Raw genomic sequence first — 19,122 nt, 5'->3', positions numbered from 1 at the left:
AGGAAGAAAATACCATGGCTTTTGTATTTAACAAAATTAGAAAGCAAGAAATTGTTGCAAGGGTATGCACGCCTACAAGAACATTATCATTATTGTGGAAATAATCTGTCCAATAGTTTGGAATTTAAGTACCAAATCATGATGTGGGATTCATTGTTGAGTTTGGAAATAAACAATCACCAGCCAAAACATGAGAAAACAATGGTAATTTTATTCTCACTTTCCAGAGGGTGGACCACGCACACGCAGGTACAGTGGACACACCCTAAATCATCAATACATTTGCCCTGTTTATAAAAGAAAATATATATAAGAGTAGTTTGGAGGGAGGGATCTAAACACAATACTGAGGTTTAAAGTGTGTATGTTAAGAAGTCAAAGAAAAAGATATATTAAAAAGTTTTGACTTTTAAAAAAGTGTTTTTTTAAAAAAAAGTTTAATACTATTGTAAGAGAATAGATATACTGAAATACTAGAATTAGTAGAAACTTACTAATGATGTTTGATGTCTTTGTATACCTGCATGCTGTAAATGTATGTTTCCTGTGGCGCTGACATATATATTATGCCTTTGAAGCATAAGACAAACATGTCAAGTTGACTAACTTCCTGGATTGTTATTGGAGTCACACTGACTAAATTCCTGGATTGTTATCATCCTGAAAGTGTCTGGCACATATCTCATCCTGAGAGTATCTGGAACATATCAGAGCAATCTACATGCCTTTTGTGCTGTCGCCTTTTGTGCTGTTAATAGGGGACCAAGTGACTAATTAAGAAGACAAAAGGAAAAGATAACATTGCAGAAAGATGTAAATCTGAAGTTAGATTACATTTACTGACTTTTACTATATAGTAATTAAAATACCACAAAGATCTTTCTTGGGTATAAGAAAGGACACTGCTTTGTCTTGTGCTTTGTAGAATTTTCCTCTCATGTCCCTTGTACATGTGTTTGGAACTTTTTACCCAGAACTTTAACTTTGATCAAAAAATAAAAGTCTATTTCTTTGGTACTCAAGCCTCTGTTTAAGTTTCTTATTTGGCAGTTATGAGCTTAAACATATTAATACTGGACCTTACACTATGAAGGAAAAAAGGGTGAAAAAAAGAGGTTCCCCCCCCTTTTTTTAGTAAGGTCAAAGAATTTGAAAGAATACAATAAATTTTGTAAATAAAAATGGTGACAGTTCACAAAGGTTACTAGCTGCAAATAGAAATACACATTATTTCCACAGCAAGTAAGATAAAGCAGGAATGGTTAAATTGATTGCTTTATTTAAAGAGGAAAATATGTTCTTATTTGGATATCACTTATGGAATTTGTGCTTGTGAAGAAAAAAATGAAACTTTGATCTTGGTTTTGTTGATTAGAAAGATTTGGTGTTATAGAAATGGCTAGTTATATATTAATGTGTAACAGCAAAAAGTTGAGGCTGGAGTGTGTTTATCTTGTATTGTGTCAGGAAGAACTGGAAGTCAATGCCCCCTTTTCTTTCTTTTTCCCTTCCCCCTTCTTTTTCACAACCCTTTTCCCCCATTCCCTTTCCCTTCCTTAATTTCCTATTTCTTTCCGGGTTTTTTTGTATTTTATAAATAAAAACAAAATAATAAATGGTAAAAAGATTCAATACATTTGCCTTATTTTCTCTAGCGTCGTTACAAATTTACCTCCCACCTTTTCCTCATTGGCTTAGTACTCATGCTGTCACAACCTATCCAAAGTATTTAAAGAGAATACATTATCTCCACCCCGATTACATCTCCCATTACTCTAATTCTATTGCCCTATGCTCTTATTTACAAATTACCTTTTATGGTTCTAGTTCCTAGGAGTTGTCTGTAGAATAACTATCATATCAGTAAATTCTGGTTGAGGCCGGTTTCTAGCATAGCAGAGACCTTCCTACATACAATTCTCAAGCTTCAGCCTAGCTCATGAGATTAGAAACATATACAATGTATTTTCTTCACAGGCCAGCATGTCTTCTTACAGTTCTGTAAAAACAATATGCTCAGTTTCCCACAATCCCTCCACTTTCTTTTTACAATCAATATTGATTTTTACATACATTTTTCTCAAATTGTTGCAACATATTTTGAACCACTTCACTCTCATTTTTCTTTTTTATTTATTTATTTATTTATTTATTTATTATTCGAATTTATATACCGCCCTATCTCCCAAAGGACTCAGGGCGGTTCACAGGCATATAAAAACATCAATATACAAATTAAAATAGTCATTAAAAAACTTATTCTAATGCCCCAATTATTAAAATGGAAATATAAATATTAATACCAATTTAAAACCCCTATAAATTTAAAATCTAAGCCAGTCCTGCACAGATGAATAAATGTGTCTTGAGCTCGCGACGGAAGGTTCGGAGGTCCGGAAGTTGACGGAGTCCTGGGGGGAGTTTGTTCCAGAGGGCGGGAGCCCCCACAGAGAAGGCCCTTCCCCTGGGCGTCGCCAGATGACACTGCCTAGCTGACGGCACCCTGAGGAGTCCCTCTCTGTGAGAGCGCACGGGTCGGTGAGAGGTATCTGGTCGCAGTAGGCGGTCCCGTAGATAACCCGGCCCTATGCCATGGAGCGCTTTGAAGGTGGTCACCAAAACCTTGAAGCGCACCCGGAAGGCCACAGGTAGCCAGTGCAGCCTGCGCAGGATGGGTGTTATGCGGGAGCCACGAGGGGCTCCATCTATAACCCGCGCAGCCGCATTCTGGACTAACTGCAGCCTCCGGATGCCCTTCAAGGGGAGCCCCATGTAGAGAGCGTTGCAGTAATACAGGCGAGACGTCACGAGAGCGTGAGTGACTGTGCACAGGGCATCCCGGTCCAGAAAGGGGCACAACTGGCGCACCAGGCGAACCTGGTAGAACGCTCTCCTGGAGACGGCCGTCAAATGATCTTCTAGAGACAGCCGTTCATCCAGGAGGACGCCTAAGTTGCGCCCCCTCCCCACCGGGCCCAATGCCCCGCCACCGATGGTCAGCCGCGGATTTAGCTGACTGTACCGGGATGCCGGCATCCACAGCCACTCTGTCTTGGAGGGATTGAGCTTGAGCCTGTTTCTCCCCATCCAGACCCGTACGGCCTCCAGACACCGGGACAGCACTTCGATAGCTTCATTGGGGTGGTCCGGTGTGGAAAAGTACAGCTGGGTGTCATCCGCGTACAGCTGGTACCTCACACCGAACCCACTGATGATCTCACCCAGCGGCTTCATGTAGATGTTGAACAGAAGGGGTGAGAGGATCGATCCCTGCGGCACCCCACAAGTGAGGCCCCCCGGGGCCGACCTCTGCCCCCCTGTCAACACCGACTGCGACCGGTCGGAGAGATAGGAGGAGAACCACCGATAAACGGTGCCTCCCACTCCCAATCCCTCCAACTGGCGCAGCAGGATACCATGGTCGATGGTATCGAAAGCCGCTGAGAGGTCTAATAGGACCAGGGCAGAGGAACAACCTCATCCCTGGCCCTCCAGAGATCATCCACCAACGCGACCAAAGCCGCTCCGTGCTGTAACCGGGCCGGAAACCGGACTGGAACGGGTCTAGATAGACAGTTTCATCCAGGTGCAAGGAAACTGATATGCCACCATATTTCTACAACCTTCGCCGCGGCGGGTTGGAGACCGGACGATAATTACCTAAAACAGCCGGGTCCAGGGAAGGCTTCTTGAGGAGGGGCCTCACCACCGCCTCTTTCAAGGCGGCCGGAAAGACACCCTCCACCAAAGAAGCGCTCGTAATCGCCTGGAGCCAGCCTCGTGTCACCTCCTGCGTGGCCAGCACCAACCAGGAGGGGCACGGGTCCAGTAAACACGTGGTGGCATTCAGCCTCCCCAACAACCTGTCCATGTCCTCGGGAGCGACAGGGTCAAACTCATCCCATAAAATGTCACCAAGACCACCCTCAGCCGTCTCACCCGTATCACCGCAATCTTGGTCCAGACCATCCCGAAGCTGAACGATTTTATCGTATAGATAACCGTTAAACTCCTCAGCACGTCCCTGCAACGGGTCATCCCGCTCCCCCTGGTGTAGGAGGGAGCGGGTCACCCGAAACAGGGCGGCTGGGCGGTTATCTGCCGATGCAATGAGGGAGGAGGCGAGCTACGCCGCTTCCTCAATGCCACTAGGTAAGCCCTAGTATAGGACTTCACTAGTGTCCGATCAGCTTCTGAACGGCTAGACCTCCAGGAACTCCCTAGGCGCCTTCTCCGGCGCTTCATCCCTCTCAGCTCCTCGGAGAACCAAGGAGCCGGTTGGGACCTGCGCCGGGTCAGAGGCCGCAAAGGCACGACACGGTCTAAGGCCCCCGCCGCGGCCCGTTCCCAGGCCGCAACAAGTTCCTCAGCCGAACCGTGAGCCAGACCCTCAGGAAATGGCCCAAGCTCCGTCCGGAACCCCTCCGGTCCATCAGGCGCCTGGGACGGAACCAACGTGTTGGCTCCGTCTCCCTGCGGTGGTGAATGGCGGTCAGAAAGTCCAGGCGAAGAAGAGTGATCTGACCATGACAAAGGTTCAGTGACTATTTCCTTTAAGTCCAGATCTCTCGACCACTGACCAGAGACAAAAATCAGGTCCAGAGTGCCACCCCCAATGTGAGTAGGGCCATCAACTACTTGGGTCAGGTCCAAGGCCGTCATGGAAGCGATGAACTCCCGAGCTGCCGTCGATGACGAGCCGGACGATGGCAAGTTAAAGTCCCCCATGACTAAAAGTCTGGGGGTCTCCACTGCCACCCCGGCCAGCACCTCCAGGAGCTCGGGCAGGGCAGCTGTCACGTAGCAAGGAGCCAGGTACGTGATCAGCAAACCCATCTGACACCTATGACCCCATCTCACAAAGAGGGATTCGCACCCGGCAATCTGAGGTACAGTGGTCTCCCTCGGCTCTAGACTCTCTCTAATCACAACCGCCACCCCCCACTCCTACCCTGAGCCCTCGGCTGATGGAATGCACGGAAACCCGGCGGGCACATCTCGACAAGGGGCACTCCCCCTTCCATGCCCAGCCAGGTTTCCGTAACGCCTATAAGGTCCGCAGCGCCCCCCTGAATAAGATCGTATATTAGGGGCCTTATTAACACGGACCGTCGTTGCATAACATCAGCCAAGGCCCAGGCTCTGGGGTCTAGGCCATCCGGGAACGGGAAAGGGCGAGGATCGGGCGCGACCGCTTGCAAACATCGGTGCGCGCCCCCAGAACGATATGATCCCCTTCCGCCATATCTGCCCCTCCCACTTACCGTGCAAATCGAGCCGCCCTCACCAGCAGGAACGCAATCTCCCCCCCTAACCTCCGAACCTCTTAAAGAACCGTCACGAGCACGCGCAAGGACTGGCTCCCCACCCGACGGGCTACCCCCAACGCCCGCCTTAACCCTCCCACCCCTTAAAAAAGCCCTATCTAAAAACCCCCAAAGGCTCTTTTTTTTCGCATGCCACCTCTGTGGGTCCCAAGACCCATCATTGAGGCCGGCCCTTGATAATGCGGCGGGCCATTCCTGCGAGGCGGGGGCACCTCGCAGGCGCAAGAGTTCTAAGGCAGAATATCGCATAAATAAGTTAAAAGCATAAACAGGAGAAAGTAGACGATGTGAGGTAGCAATGTAATGTCTGGGGTGGCAGGATGTAATGCCAAGTCCAAGTGGATACCCATCTTCCAAAATGTCTTCAGATGGTGGCTGGCTTAAAGCTGGTACAAGCTGGTATGAGTCGCAGATGCAGTCTGGTAGTAAAAGGTTATTGCTACTCTGCGCAAAGCTCAGTCCTAAAATCCATCCTAACAGAGGTGGTATTCATCTCCCCCGTTCGTGGCGTCACCGATATTTCCAAAATGGATGTTTCCTCAATAGTCTTTACGACAAGTCATCATTATTTGTCCAAGTTGTATACAACAACACATAATCATTCCAGTTCCCAGTATTAAAATTCCCAACATCACTAATTGTTTTACCCATCTGGCCAAGTTAGGGATCCAATCACTGTGTCCTTTCAAGGGATTCCAACCATCCCTCTCTATTGCCCTAGTCTTTTCTTGTAATTTATTTATTTGTTCATGATGTTTTTCAATTAGTTCAGAGTAATCAGGTACCTCTTCACTATTATTATGTCACTTTGAGTTATATTTATCATTCTATTGAACAGGCTAGTCTTTAGAAATGGAGAATTTGTATCCAATCACTTTAATATGAGCTGCCAAAAAAACCAACACAGTTCTAGGTTGCATTGACAGAGGGATAGAATCAAGATCACGTGTAATATTAATACCACTTTATAATGCCTTGGTAAGACCACACTTGGAATACTGCATCCATTTTGGTCGCCATGATGTAAAAAAGATGTTGAGTCTCTAGAAAGAGTGCGGAGAAGAGCAAAAAATATGACTAGGGGACTGGAGGCTAAAACATATAAAGAATGGTTGCTGGAATTATGTCAATTTTAATGAAAAAAGGGGTGACATGATAGCAGTATTCCAATATCTCAGGGGTTGCCACAAAGAAGAGGGAGTCAAGCTAAGCTTAGGTGCTTTGGTATTCTCCAAAGCACCTAAGGGCAGGACAAGAAGCAATGGATGGAAACTAATGAAGGACACAAGCAACCTAGAACTAAAAAGAAATTTCCTGACAGTTAGAACAATTAATCAGTGGAACAACTTTTTTCCAGAAGTTGTGAATGTTCCAACATTGGAAGTTTTTAAGAAGAGACTGGACAACCATTTGTCTGAAATGGTGATGTGGTGCCCAAAGTGGCACACGGAACCATGTCGCCTGGCATGTGTGGCGTTGCCTGTTCCTCTTCTGTGTTTTTAGCATGCATGTGGACGCGATGATCAGCTGGCCTTTGTGCATGTGGCAGTGCCGGAAACCGGAAGTGCTGGTCTTTTTTATTATTATTATTTTTATTATTACAAGTTTTAATTGATATTTTAGTTTCCCCCCTACACACATACATGATTTATGAACAGAGTATTGGCCATATCATATCTTATACAATTAAATATATTCAAATATATTTTACTTAGTTACAGTTTTTGCCAAAATATTCTTTTTGCATAGTTTTTATTCATTTCCTAATATTTCCTTGCTCATTTTATTAAATCACATCCTCTTTCGCCCTCAAGTTCTAATTTCTCCATTTTTATTCATATTCATTCCCTTTCATTCTTTTTTTTAACTATTTCAATTTTTATCCTAATATACTCAAATATATTCGTGGTTGCCTTTCTTCCATTTCCTTTTCATAGCAGTCCTTTCTTCTCCTCTCACTCCTTTCCCTCCTTCCTTTCTTCCTACCTACTTTCTTCTATCCTCTCCTACTCCTTCTCTACTTCCCCTTCCTTTCTCCCCCTCCACCCTACTTCCTCTCTATCTAACCTTCTCTCCTACTCTTATTCCCTACCTACCTTCCCTTTCTTCTTTCTCTCTCCCTCCTTGTCCCTTTCCATCTCTCTCCTTCTTATCTCTCTCCATTGCTGTATTTATTTTCAATATTTCTGGTGTCCAGACAATCCCGATTTTCTCATTTATTATGCATATTTCTCAAACCTCCCCTCCTATATTTTAGTTATGACTTATGACTGTATGACTGTAACTTGTTGCTGGCAATCCTTATGATTCATATTGATATACTGACCATCAATTGTGTTGTAAATGTTGTACCTTGATGAACGTATCTTTTCTTTTATGTACACTGAGAGCATATGCACCAAGACAAATTCCTTGTGTGTCCAATCACACTTGGCCAATAAAATTCTATTCTATTCTATTCTATTCTATATTTTAGTTATTAACAGTGTCTTCATCTTATTCCATTTATATCATACAATCAATTAATGCAACTTTTCACCTCTTATTTTCTTAACGTTTTTGTTCACAATTCAATACTTATTGTTTTCTTCCAATAGTGTACATCATTTACTAACATTTCAATTTTATTCCCTTGTACATCTTTAATTTCAATCATTTTCACTTATAAACCATACTAACTTTCACATTTCATCTGCTGGATTTTCCATTCTTTTATATATTTAAAATTTATTTCCTTACCATCAACTTTAATTCTCTCTCATTCCATGCATTCTCAGACACAAACAGAAAAAGAAAACATATATCCCATTATATATTCCACATTTAATTTACTTCTCCTTCTTCTCTATTTTTAATTTCCTTCACTCATTTCAACATTTTTTACTATCTTTTTACAACAATCCATATATTTCTTCTAATTTCCATTATTTCAGAAAGAAAAGAAAAAAAGAAAGTTTCTACCACTATTTTAGTTTCTTTTCTTCTATTCATTTTTCTCCTACTTTTTTACCATTTTCTTTCAGTCTCTCCAAAATCTCATCTCTTAATATTTTTCTCCCTTTCTCCCATTCTTTCATCTTCTTCTTCCTCCCTTTCTTGCATCCTCTTTTCCACCTTTCTCTGACTTTTACTCTTTTAATGTTCCCCCTCAATTTTTCTCTATTTCCTCTTCTTCTCTTTATTCTGGCACTGCTAATCCCAGTGTAATAATCTATTTTTTTCATGCTTTTAATTTTCCCCCTCAATAATCTTTTCCTTTTTTCTTTTCCCCCCTTCTTTTTTAAGATATCTTTCCCTCTCTCCATTTTCATTTTTTCTCTATTGATCCCAATATGATCATCTATATTATCCTCACTCATTTCTTTTTCAACATCTCATAATTTTCTCATCATTTCTTTTTTTATTTTTAAGCCATAGTTCTGCTTGTTTGTTCCCATTAATAGACTCTCACACCATTTGAAGCATCTCCCATAATTCCTCCCAATTCTCCATATTTTCGATATAAGGAGAAAAACTTTTTAGATTTGTTTATCTTAACTTATATATAGTCCAAATTCAAGTTTTTTACTTTGACATATATATAATCCAAATTCAAGTCCATATAGTATCCCTTTTCTTCTTTTCTTCTTTGTTTCTGAAAATGTCCAATTCAAATGCTCCTTTAAACTATTCCAATTGAAGTCTTTGTCGATTCCACTCTCTTTTTTTACAATCTCACTGCAGCTGTATAAACAAAGCCTCTTTCTGACTTTCCCATGTTGATCTAAATGATGCGATACTTTCTTTCCTCCAGTAGATGTCTCTCTCCAATTCACAAGTGCTTCAGCAACAAAATGTCACTTGTTACTCCACAAAGTTGATTACTTCCTGTCTCAATCCTTTCGTTAGCAACCAATGTTTTTTTAAATTTTCTTTTTCTTTTTCTTTTATTATTTTTAGTTTCTTCCAAAGCCAGTTTTAAATTCAGATGGAAACTTTCCTTTTGGGGCTTTAGTTACAAAGTTCCACTTTGCTTTTTACTTTCTTCTCTTTATATTTCCATGTGCCAATTAGCCGCTAGTTTCAAGTTGAAAACTCCTTTTAAGCTTTAATAAATTTTCTTCTTACCTATGAGTTGGCCAATCACTCATCCGTTAACAATACTCCATTCAGTCACCGCTCCTGCTCAGATCTCTTTGTGTGGCCGCCCCAGCTTTTAACAGTTCTAATGGTTGTCTTCCCGTGCCATTGAGTCAAAGGCTAGTGTCAGCACTTCAGGGAATTTGCCACTTCCCTGTTCGCGCTGATCCGTGCCTCCCTGCTTCGCTGTCTCTACAAGACAGCTATGGTCCAAAAAGAACCCCCAAACAACTGGGATATTGGCGTTTCTGCCGGAGCCCCGGGGGACAACCATCCCACCATGACAACCACACCCCTCTCCGGAAGCACTGGTCTTCTGTTTTCCAGCGTAAGCATGCAGGCCGGCCAGCTGATCAATCTGTGTGTATGTGCACGACAGTAACTGGCATGCATGTGCATGCGCCGGATACCAAAAATACCTTATCCAACGTGTGCATGCCCCCTAGGGAGCTCCTCTTCCTGGTCGCAGCCCTGACGTGTGAAGTGCTCCTTTTTTGGCACTTGGTGCAGCCCACATGCACACACTCTCCATCACTAGTACAAGGTTTTCTGCCTAAGCAGTGGGTTGGACTAGAAGACCTCCAAGGTCCCTTCCAACTCTGCTATTCTATATTCTATCATTTCCATCATTTCAATTTCTGAATTAATGTCTGACAGTAGCAATGGATCAGATGAAGATTACAATGATAAAATCATATTTAATCTGGATAAGGAAGATGTGACTTTTTGCTCTTGCAGACAGATAAAAACTGTATGCTTTTTGTTACTCACAGAGGTGAGAAGATGATTAGAACTGACTTCCAGACCCTCAGAACATTGATCTGAATTAAATCCAGATATTCCAATCTTCCAGACTATGTGCCAAAAAAAGGGAGGGACTGGAAACACCCAGACTTCTTTTGCTCTGAAATGGGGGCATCACAACAAAAGCAATAAGTAACTATTAAAACAGATGCATTTAGGGGAAGGCAGAGCTGACGTCGCTGCAACACATCCAGTTTCCTGGTCGCTACAGGATAACCGTTGATATTCTCTTTATCCAAACGGTCCAACCGGACCTCACTGTCCAGTTGGGACAGTGATAGTTTGGGGCACCTCCTGTGGACTCCGGGGATATCGCAAACTCCCCGGTGGACCCAGGAAAAGCTGCTTTTTCTGGCGAAGAAGATCCAGCCCCAAGCTGCTGAAGTTGGGACAGCTCCCTGACAGAAAGACGGAAGTAAATGTGCCGGTGCGGTGAGAATTCTTTTTATTAAAACTTTTTTGTGGTACACCCTGGAAATTAAAGAAGGAAATGGAATAGAGGGAAAAGAAAGTGAGCGGTGAAATTAAGACTTTGAAGGAAAGTTTATTATTCTGCCATTTATTTTTTTAATTGTGCTGGAGAGAATGCCCATATTGGAGAAAATATCGGAACTGGACTGAAGTCTGTTAGAACTGTAATTTGTACTCTTTAAGGATTAATGATATTTAAGGCTCTTCTTGGATCAATTGCTATTTTTTGTTTTTATTGTTTTCATTCTTTTCCTTGCCTTATTATGCAAGTAATAAATTTTTAAGGGAAGGGAACAATGAAAAATGAACTAATATTGCCATCTACTGGCCTGAAAAATTATTATTATTATTATTTTGTATCTTACTTTCTCACTATCTCTCTGTATTTTGTAACTTTGTAACCCTTGGAGGGCTTGATACCCTGTTACATTTAGATAGTGGGTGAGAGCTTCAAAGAAATTGGGAAACACTGTTTATACAGGTGCTCCACCGGATACTATCAGTGGTAAGAGCCTGGGGGGGGGGGGGGAAAGAGGACTCATCTCTAAGGAACAGTGGCTCACGAAGAGACCTGTTTGATAAACACTGGTGAATTGTTAAAAGAGAGATTTTGGTTTTGTTTTGTTTTTTCTCTACTCCCTTCCCTTGGGTTTTACTTTTTATTAGCAATTTTTTCTTCTTCATTTTTCTTTTATTGATAGTTTTTTGCTTTTTCATTTTTTGCTTTATTTTCATTTACTTTTCTATTATTATTATTATTATTATTATTGGCTTGTTATTTAGTTTTTTTCTTCTCCCTTTTTGTGATAGGGGAAGATTAGTGGATTAGGATGTACAAGTGTCTGAAGAACCCTTATTGGAATTTTTGTATTTTTTCCCCTTTTTCTCTCTTCCTCATTCCACCTCCCTCCCTATTTTTCCTTTCTTTGGTCTCGGTTTTTTTTTTCCTTTTTGGCTCTATCTTGGATATTTTTTATATCACAATGAGCAGGAAAGCCATGACATATGGACCTGCTTCTTCACCATCTGGTAGTCAACATTCGATACAAACAATGCTTCAACAGGAGAAAGAAATCTCACTTCAGACAATTTGGCAGGAAATACAAAAGTTGCAGACAGACGTGGGAAATATTGAATTGAAATCAGAGAAAATTGAACAAAAAATAGAAAAAATTGAGTAAAGAACACAAACAATTGAGCAGAGAACAGAGAAAACAGATGAAAAACAGATTGAGAACATACACCAAATGATGAAAAAATATGAAGATAAACTTCAGGGGATTGAGGAAAGAGAGGAACAAAGAGACAAAAATGTCAGAGATATCGACAGTAGATTGGGAGAGGTCGAAAGAGACAGGAATGGAGCCTTAGGATGGGAGATGGATAGAGAAGAATTTTATCTTAGATTCCAAAATATTGAAGAAGAGAAGGGAGAAAATCTGGCAGAGAAAATGATAGAAATCCTGTCTGAGGCTTTGGAAATTGACAAGGAGAAGATGATGGATAATACTGACGAGATTTTTTTAGAGTTTACACAAGATATGAGATAAGGCACAATCTTCCAAGAGAGGTCCATATCAGATTCACCAAAAAGTCTATTAAAGCGCAAATACTAAAGGTGGTGAGAGACAAGCCACTGAAATATAAAGGCAATGAAATTGTTGTTCTGAAACAAATCCCAAGGAGAGTGAGAGAGATGCGAAAAGAATATTCTTTCTTGATCAAAATTTTATTACAGAAAGAGGTGAATTATAGATGGCTGGCTCCAGAAGGACTGATGTTTACTTGGGAACAGCAAAAATATACAATTGATTCATTAGATAAAGCCAGAGAATTCCATGCAGAACACCTTAAGAAGACAGAAATGGATACATAGAGAAGTCTCTCTGATTGAACTACAGGAGACAGAACTGTTGGCGCTGCTTGCAAAAGAACAAGGAGCAGTGGGAGGTAAGCCGGAAGCTAGACCTCAACGTGAACCAAGATCAACTAGAGCGATAAATCCTAATTACAAAGTGTAATATAGAAGAGAGAAAATGGTTAACAGTAAACATAAATGGTCTTAATTCGGCAACCAAAAGAAATAAAATATTTCACAAATTAGAGAAACTGAAGCTAGATATAATTTGTTTACAAGAAGTTCACATTAAAAGACAACATGAACATTTATTGACATATTTGAAATTGGGGAAAGTATTTACCTCACTGCCACAATGCAAGAAAAGGGGAATAGCTTTGTACATAAAAGATAGGATTGAGGCGAAGAAAATATATACTGATGAAAATGGTAGAATTCTGATGGTAGAAATAATAGAAAACAATATGAAAATACTTACAGTAGTAGTATATGCCCCAAATGATAATCAAGAAAACTTCTACAGAAAACTCCATATGAAAATTATAGAATTGGAATATGAAAATATTTGCATGTTGGGAGACCTAAATGGGGTAGTTGATGGAAATGTTGATTATAGAACACAAAAGACAAGGAAAAAAGTAGGAAAACTCTTCCAAAATCCTTTTTTAAGATGGTGGAGGAAATAAACTTAAAAGATGTTTGGAGAGAAAGAAGCTTAACAAACAGACAATATACTTTTTATTCAGATAGACATTTATCATTATCCGGGATAGATATGATATGGATGACAATGGAATTGGCTCTTAATATTCAAGAAGTTGATATAGAAATTAACACTTGGTCGGACCATAATCTTTTTTTTTTTAATTTTTATTTTGTCACAACAGTATATACAATCATCAACATAAACAATAATTCACCATGAGAAAAAAAGTATATATAAGTAAAAGTATAAGTAAAAGTATGCATATAATATTATAATGAAGAGAACAATAGGACAGGAACGGTAGGCACTATTGTGCTCTTATGCGCGCCCCTTATAGTGTAATAATGAATAATAATAATATTATTATATATAATATATTAATATAATATAATATTATTATATTATATAATATAAAATTATATAATTTTATATAATATATTATATTATATATTATATTTATATTATATTATATAAAATTATACAAAAACTATATAATAATAATAATAATAATAATAATAATAATAATAATAATAATAATAATAATAATAATAATAGTTGGCCTATTTTTTTAAGGAAAATAAAAAAGAGGATACAACACTACAGAACCGATGGGATGCAATGAAGGCTTATGCAAGAGGCTTAATTATAAACTATATTAGGAAAAGAAATGCAATAAAAAGACAAACTTACAAAACATTAGAAGTCAACTATAAGAAATTAGAGGAAGATTCACAAAAAAAATTAGATAAAAAAGATATTAAAATGAAAATGGACTTAATTAAACATAAAATGACTTTAATTGAAAAAGAAGAACTTGCACAAAAAAATAGAAATGCGAAGCAGAATTACTTTGAAAATGCCAACAGGCCGGGTAGGTGGTTAGCCTATAAACTGAAAAAGGAGAGAGAATCCCGGAAAATTACACGACTAGTAGATGATCAAGGCCAATTCAGATACGGAAATGATGAGAAGAAAAAAACTGTACAAGAATTCTATACAAAGCTATATCAACAAGAAAATATAGAAGAAGAAAAAGTAAAACAATACCTACAGAAAATGAATCTACCACAGATTTCCAAAGAAACTCAAATGATGCTGGAAGGGAATATAACAATGATGGAATTGACAGAGGCACTTAAAAAATAAAAAAAGGGGAAAGCACCGGGTCCTGATGGACTGCCAGCAGAGCACTATAAGACATTTCAGGAATCATTGGGGCTCCCATTACTAGAAGTCATGAATGAAGTAATGTTAAAGAAGAAATTATTGGAGACATGACTGAGGCTTATATAACACTTATTCCGAAAGAAGAGACGGACTTCCAGCAAATTAAGAATTATAGACCTATATCTTTGCTAAACTCAGATTATAAAATCTTCGCTTTAATATTGGCAGAAAGACTTAAAAGATACTTAAATAACTTTATACATTCTTTCATGTATAAAACATGAACAAAATGCCTTTCTGTCCAAGAGACACATTAAAGACAATATGAGGATAGTATTAGATACATTAGAATACTATGAGGTCCATCCGGAAAAACAGATGGCCTTGATTTTTCTTGATGCACAGAAAGCATTTGACAACGTGAACTGGCGTTTTATGCTCTTGCAATTGGAGCAGATGGGCTTTGGTGGTAAGTTTATCAAGGCTATAGAAGCCATATACCCGAAACAATCAGCTAAAATAATGATTAATGGGGAATTGACAGATTCGATTCAAATTTAAAAAGGCACAAAACAAGGTTGTCCGCTGTCACCTTTATTGTTCATTTTAACACTGAAAGTTCTAAATAGAAATATAAGAAAGGACAAAGAAATAAAGGGTATGAAAATTCAAAAAGAAAAATATAAACTACAAGCTTTGCAGATGACTTAGTCTTTATTATGGAAGATCCATTAGAATCTATAACTAGACTGATAGATAAGATAGGAGAATACTTAAAGTGGCTGGACTGAAAATAAATAAAAGGAGGAGGCTGGTGCCCATGTCCAGGGGGGCCATTCGATCGGCACGGTCTGTGGGAGGAGCAGATATGGCGGAAGGGGGGGACCACATCATGTTCGGGGAGCGCGCCCTCGCTGTTTGCAAGCGATTGCGCACTCTGTTCCCCGAGTGGCGGGATTTCCCGGGGCCCTGACCTTCGGCTGATGCTATGCAACGCCAGGTCCGTGATCTGATACAAGAGGGGGGTGCGGACCTAATGGGCATTACGGAGACCTGGTTGGGCATGGAAGGCGGGGTTCCCCTCGTTGAAATGTGCCCACCAGGTTTCCGAGCATTTCATCAGCCAAGGGTTCAGGGCAGGGGTGGGGGGGTGGCGGTTATTATTAACGAGAGTTTGGAGCCGAGGGAGGTCACTGTCCCGCAGACAGCCGGATGTGAGTCTCTCTTTGTATGGTGGGGCCAGGGGTTATAGGTGGGCTTGCTGATCACATACCTGGCTCCCTGCCACATGACGGCAGCCCTGTCTGAGCTGCTCGTTGTTATAGCCGAGACGGCGGTTGATACCCCCAGGCTTATGGTCATGGGGGATTTCAACCTGCCGTCGGTAGGCGAAACATCGTTGACAGCTCGGGAGTTCATGGCCTCCATGGCAGCCTTGGACCTGACCCAGTTAGTGAATGGTCCCACACACATTGGGGGACACACGCTGGACCTGATTTTTGTCTCGAGACAGTGGCTGAATGATCAGGAAGTGGGGGACTTAGTCATCACCCCCCTGCCATGGACGGATCATTCGCTTCTTCGCCTGGAATTTCGAACCGCTAACCCACACCACAGGGAGATGGAGCCAGTTCGATGGTTCCGTCCCAGGCGCCTGATGGACCCCATTAGGTTCCTGATGGAGCTTGGGCTGATTCCCGAGGATCTAGCCCACGGCTCGGCCGAAGAACTTGTTGCCGCCTGGGATAGGGCGGCGGTGGGGGCTTTGGACCATGTTGTGCCTCTGCGGCCTCTGACCTGGTGCTGCTCTCAACCGGCTCCTTGGTTCTCTGAGGAGCTGAGAGAGATGAAGCACCGGAAAAGACGCCTAGAGAGCGCCTGGAGAGCCAGCCGTTCCGAATCTGACCGAACACTAGTTCGGTCACATATTCAGGCCTATCTAGTGGCGATAGGGATGGCAAAGCAGGAATACTTTTCCGCTCTTATCGCATCGGCAGATAACCGCCCAGCCGCCTTGTTTGGGGTGACCCATCCCTTCTTTTTCAGGGGGCACAGGAGGACCCCTTGCAGGGTCGTGCTGAGGAATTTGGAAGGTATCTGCACAATAAAATCGCTCAGATTCGAGACGGGCTGGACGCAGATTGGGTGGATTCAGGCGGGACAACGGAGGCAGGTCTTGAGAATGTTATTTGGGCAGAATTTGACTCTGTGACTCCCGAAGACATGGACAGGATACTGGGGAGGTTGAATGCCACCACATGTTTATTGGACCCGTGTCCCTCCTGGCTGGTGCTGGCCACTCAGGAGGTTACACGAGGCTGGCTCCAGGGTATTATAAGTGCTTCTTTGGTGGAGGGAGTCTTCCCAGCCACCTTGAAAGAGGCGGTTGTGACGCCCCTCCTTAAGAAGCCTTCCCTGGACTCGGCTGTTTTGGCTAATTACCATCCGGTCTCCAATCTTTGCTTTGTGGCGAAGGTTGTTGAGAGTGTGATGGCTTGGCCGCTTAGCAGGGGAATTTATTTGTGATGTACACTGCCTTGAGTCCTCGGAGAAGGGCGGTATAAAAATTTGAATAATAAATAAATAAATAAATAAATAAATAAATAAAAGAAAAAACAAAGATTTTAACAAAAAATATGTTAAATAAACAAAAAATGGAGTTGGCAGAACACTCGGAGATGCAGATCACAAACAAGGTTAAATACCTTGGAATATATTTTACAGCAAGATGCAGTACACTGAAAGAGAATAATTATAACAAATTAAAACAACAAATTACATATGATCTGGCAAGATGGGAGAACTTGCAATTATCATTGATTGAAAGAATCTCAACAATTAAGATGAATATATTGCCTAGAATTTTATATTTGTTTCAGACTATTCCAATTAAGTTGGGTAAAGGTTATTTTGATGAACTGAATAAGATAATATTGAAATATATCTGGCAGGGTAGGAAAGCAAGGATAAAATTAAAATTGTTGCAAGATGTAAGATTAAGAGATGGTTTTGGTCTGCCAAACTGGGAGTTATATTAGCAAGCTGCAAGTTTAATGTGGATAAAAGAATGGAGAAATTTAGGAAATTCTAGAATTCTTACATTGGAAGGTCACGATTTACTATTGGGGTGGCATGCATTCTTATGGTATGGAGAAGTGAAACTACAAGGGTACTTCAGAAGACACTTTATAAGAGAGGATTTATTATTAAATTGAGAAAGAATTAAGAAAGATTATTATTTAAAAATTCCACTTTGGGTATCAACGATTGAGGCATTTTCATATTCGTTAATATTTAAAAAGAAACAAATTGTTAGATACAACTGTTGAATGAAAAGGGTGAACTAAAAACAATTCAGGATATAGAAACACTAGGTATAAAATTGAATTGGTTTACATATTTGCAAATATGCTCTAGATATGATAAAGATGTAAAAATAGAAGGTTTCTATAATAATTTGACTAACCTACATAAAATTTTAACAGGTACGGATGACAATCTAATAAGAAAGCTGTATAGCTATTTATTAGAGATAAAATTAGAAGAACAACAAGTAAAAGAGACTATGATAGCTTGGGGGAAAAACTTTGGACATGGTATTGCAGAAACTGTGGACACAAAATTATAGGATGACAATGTCTACTGCATATAAAGAGTATTTGTATAAGATGTTTTACAGGTGGCACTTACCCCAGCAAGGATAGCTAGAATGTTCAAAAATAAATCTGAAAAATGTTGGAAATGTCAACAGATTCCTGGATCCTACTACCATATGTACACAATGTAAGCCGCCCTGAGTCTTCGGAGAAGGGCGGGATATAAATTCAAATTTTAAAAAAAATTAAATAAAAATAAATAAATATGTGGTGGACTTGCATTGAAGCTAAAAGATATTGGACTAAAATACATACCTGGTTGGAGAAAATGATAAAGAAACATATAGACTTTAAACCAGAACATTTTCTATTGGGAATTATACCTGAAACCTATACTAGAGAACTGAGATATTTGATCGTGAATATAATAACAGCAGCTAGAATTGTATTTGCAAGGAACTGGAAAAATGAGAAATTGCCATTGCAAGATGAAATTATTGGGAAAATAATGGATTGCGCAGAAATGAGTAAATTGATCTTTGAAATTAGGGAACAGGAAGATAAGCAATTTTATAAAGTATGGGATTTATTTTACCAATGGTTGAAAAAGAAATTATGACAAAGACGACTTTAGGGTTTAAGGTAAAAATTATTGATGATAATGAATTTATACGAATGAATAATATAATTCTTTTGAAATGACGAATAAAATAGGATGATAAGAAATACTGTTCCAGAAATTAATTGAATAAATTATTCGATTATAGTTAGATGATAAAATGGATGATTAAATAAGCTAATGACAGATAATTGTTTTTGCACAAAAAATGTAATCCACGTATCGACACATTGTATTAAAATTTGAATGAAAGATGTTTTTATGTTTGTATGTCTTAAAAATTCAAAAAAAATTCAAAAAAAAACTCAAAAAAACCCAGATGGATTTAATTCTATGTTGAGTGCTGGGTATTTTAGTTATCAGAGAAAAACTTAACTTGGGAGTAAACTGCTTTGGATTCTTTGAAGGACTGGCTTTAGCAAAAGAAACATGTTCCGGGCTGCAGAGTCTACAAC

The 19,122-nt window shown here is 40.2% G+C and overlaps 2 protein-coding genes across 5 annotated transcripts in view; both read right to left on the bottom strand.

Annotated features, from left to right (window-relative positions):
* LOC131194859 (cysteine-rich protein 2) overlaps nt 1–19,122 on the bottom strand; it is a 270,743-nt gene that overhangs the window by 170,691 nt on the left and 80,930 nt on the right. The gene's annotated exons all lie outside the window — the stretch shown is intronic.
* The window catches only part of LOC131194853 (uncharacterized), a 268,449-nt gene that overhangs the window by 241,725 nt on the left and 7,602 nt on the right, over nt 1–19,122 (bottom strand). The window lies entirely within an intron of this gene.

The sequence above is a fragment of the Ahaetulla prasina genome, chromosome 3, assembly GCF_028640845.1.
Source record: "Ahaetulla prasina isolate Xishuangbanna chromosome 3, ASM2864084v1, whole genome shotgun sequence".
In the NCBI taxonomy this organism is placed as follows: domain Eukaryota; kingdom Metazoa; phylum Chordata; class Lepidosauria; order Squamata; family Colubridae; genus Ahaetulla; species Ahaetulla prasina.
The sequence above is the reverse complement of the archived record's forward strand: the minus strand, read 5'-3'. Positions and strand labels throughout refer to the sequence as shown.